This window comes from Arachis duranensis, chromosome 6 (assembly GCF_000817695.3).
Source record: "Arachis duranensis cultivar V14167 chromosome 6, aradu.V14167.gnm2.J7QH, whole genome shotgun sequence".
Lineage (NCBI taxonomy): Eukaryota > Viridiplantae > Streptophyta > Magnoliopsida > Fabales > Fabaceae > Arachis > Arachis duranensis.
The window spans coordinates 57,431,738-57,434,338 of NC_029777.3; the positions used below are offsets into that span (position 1 = coordinate 57,431,738).

The 2,601-nt window shown below is 30.3% G+C and overlaps 1 non-coding gene across 1 annotated transcript; it reads left to right on the plus strand.

Moving 5' to 3' along the window:
• Window positions 1-484: 484 nt before the first annotated feature.
• Window positions 485-592, plus strand: LOC127740281 (small nucleolar RNA R71). Its single transcript, XR_008000960.1, has one exon. It is a non-coding gene; the product is annotated as a small nucleolar RNA R71 (small nucleolar RNA).
• Window positions 593-2,601: the final 2,009 nt, after the last annotated feature.

Genomic DNA, 2,601 nt, shown 5'->3' on the forward strand with positions numbered 1-2,601 from the left:
CTATTATTAAAGCCTTATTGAGGCTTTTGTTGATCCTTTCATGAGAAATTTGGATGATTTCTCCATGAGAGATTATAGGTGTTTCCATAGGTTTCACCCATGTAATTCACCTTTGCCATTGCAGGGTTCTCAGTATCATAAGCTTCTTCTTCAGAAGATGCTTCTTTAGTACTGTTGGATGCATTTTGCAATCCATTTAGACTTTGAGAAATCATGTTGACTTGCTGAGTCAACATTTTGTTTTGAGCCAATATGGCATTCAGAGCATCAATTTCAAGAACTCCCTTCCTCTGAGGCGTCCCATTACTCACAGGATTCCTCTCAGAGGTGTACATGAATTGGTTATTTGCAACCATGTCAATGAGTTCTTAAGCTTCTACAGGCGTTTTCTTTAGGTGAATGGATCCACCTGCAGAATGGTCCATGACATCTTAGAGAACTCAGATAGACCATCATAGAATATATCCAAAATGGTCCACTCTGAAAGCATGTCAGAAGGACACTTTTTGGTCAACTGCTTGTATTTTTCCCAAGCTTCATAGAGGGATTCACCATCTTTTTGCTTGAAGGTCTGAATATCCACTCTAAGCTTGCTCAGCTTTTGAGGAGGAAAGAACTTGGCCAAGAAAGCCGTGACCAGCTTATCCCAAGAGTCCAGGCTATCTTTAGGTTGTGAGTCCAACCATGTTCTAGCTCTGTCTCTTACAGCAAAAGGGAAAAGCATGAGCCTGTAGACTTCAGGATCTACTCCATTAGTCTTTACAGTATCACAGATCTGCAAGAATTCAGTTAAGAACTGAAAAGGGTTTTCTGATGGAAGTCCATGAAACTTGCAATTATGTTGCATCAGAGAAATTAATTTAGGTTTTAGGTCAAAATTGTTTGCTCCAATGGCAGGGATTGAGATGCTTCTTCCATGGAAGTTGGAATTTGGTGTAGTAAAGTCACCAAGCATCTTCCTTGCATTGTTGTTGGGTTCGACCATGTCTCCTTCTTTTTCGAGATTTTCTGTAATGTTTTCTCTGAATTGTTGTGCTTTAGCTTCTCTTAGCTTCTTCTTCAGAGTCCTTTCAGGTTTAGGATCATCTTCAACAAGAATGTCCTTGTCCTTGCTCCTGCTCATATGAAAAAAAAAAAGAGAACAGAAAAGAAGAGGAATCCTCTATGTCACAGTATAGAAATTCCTTTATGTGAGTAGAAGAAGAAAAGAATAGAAGAAAAAATTCGAACACAGAGAGAGAAGAGAAGAGGGCTTGAATTATGAGTAGAAGAGAAATGTTAGTAGACAAATAAATAAATAGAAGGAGATGAGAGGGAGAGAATTTCAAAAATTATTTTTGAAAAAAAATTAGTGATTTTCGAAAATTAAAAGAAATAAAATTAAAATTAAAATTGAAACATTTAGTTAATTAAAAGAATTTTGAAAAAAAAGTGAGGGTGATTTTCAAAAATTAGAAAGAGAAAAGAAGTTAGGTGGTTTTGAAAAAGATAAGAAATAGTGAAACAAACAAAAAGTCAATTAGTTAGTTAAAAAAGATTTGAAATTCAATTTTGAAAAGATAGGAAGTTAGAAAAGATTTTTGAAATCAATTTTGAAAAAGATATGATTTGAAAAGAAAAGATATGATTAAAAAGATATGATTGAAGTTTATTTTAAAAAAATTGAAAAAGAGATTAAAAAGATTTGATTTTTAAAATTAAAATTGATTACTTGACTAACAAGAAACTAAAAGATATGATTCTAGAATTTAAAGATTGAATCTTTCTTAACAAGAGAGTAACAAACTTCAAATTTTTGAATCAATCACATTAATTGTTAGTAAAGTTTTCGAAAATTATGAAATAAAATTAAGAAAGAGATTTTCAAAATCAATTTTTAAAAATATTTTCGAAAATATAAAAGAAAAATGAAAAAGATTTGATTTTTGAAAAAGATTTTGAAAAGATAGGATTTTTAAAATTGAAATCATGACTTGACTAACAAGAAACAACTTATTTTAAAAATTTTTGACTAAGTCAACCCAAAGATTTCGAAATTTATGAGAGAAACAATGAAAAGATATTTTTTTGAATTTTTAATGAGGAGAGAAAAAAACACAAATATGACCCAAAACATGAAAATTATGAATCAAAACAACTAATGCATGCAAGAACACTATGAATGTCAAGATGAACACCAAGAACACTTTGAAGATCAAGATGAACATCAAGACTTATTTTTTAAAATTTTTAAGAAAAGAAAAATATGCAAGACACCAAACTTAGAAATTTTCAATGCTTAGACACTATGAATGCAAAAATGCATATGAAAAACAACAAAAAACATAAAATAATAAAATTTAAAGATCAAACAAGAAGACTTGTCAAGAACAACTTGAAGATCATGAAGAACACCATGCATGAGTTTTTCGAAAAACGCATAAATTTTAAAAACATGCAATTGACACCAAACTTAAAAATTGACACTGGATTCAAACAAGAAACACAAAATATTTTTGGTTTTATGATTTTATTAAAAAAAATTTTGTATTTTTTTTTCGAAAATTATCTTTAGAAAAATGAAAAAGCGAAAAATTTTGAAAGATTTTTGAAAACTTTTTG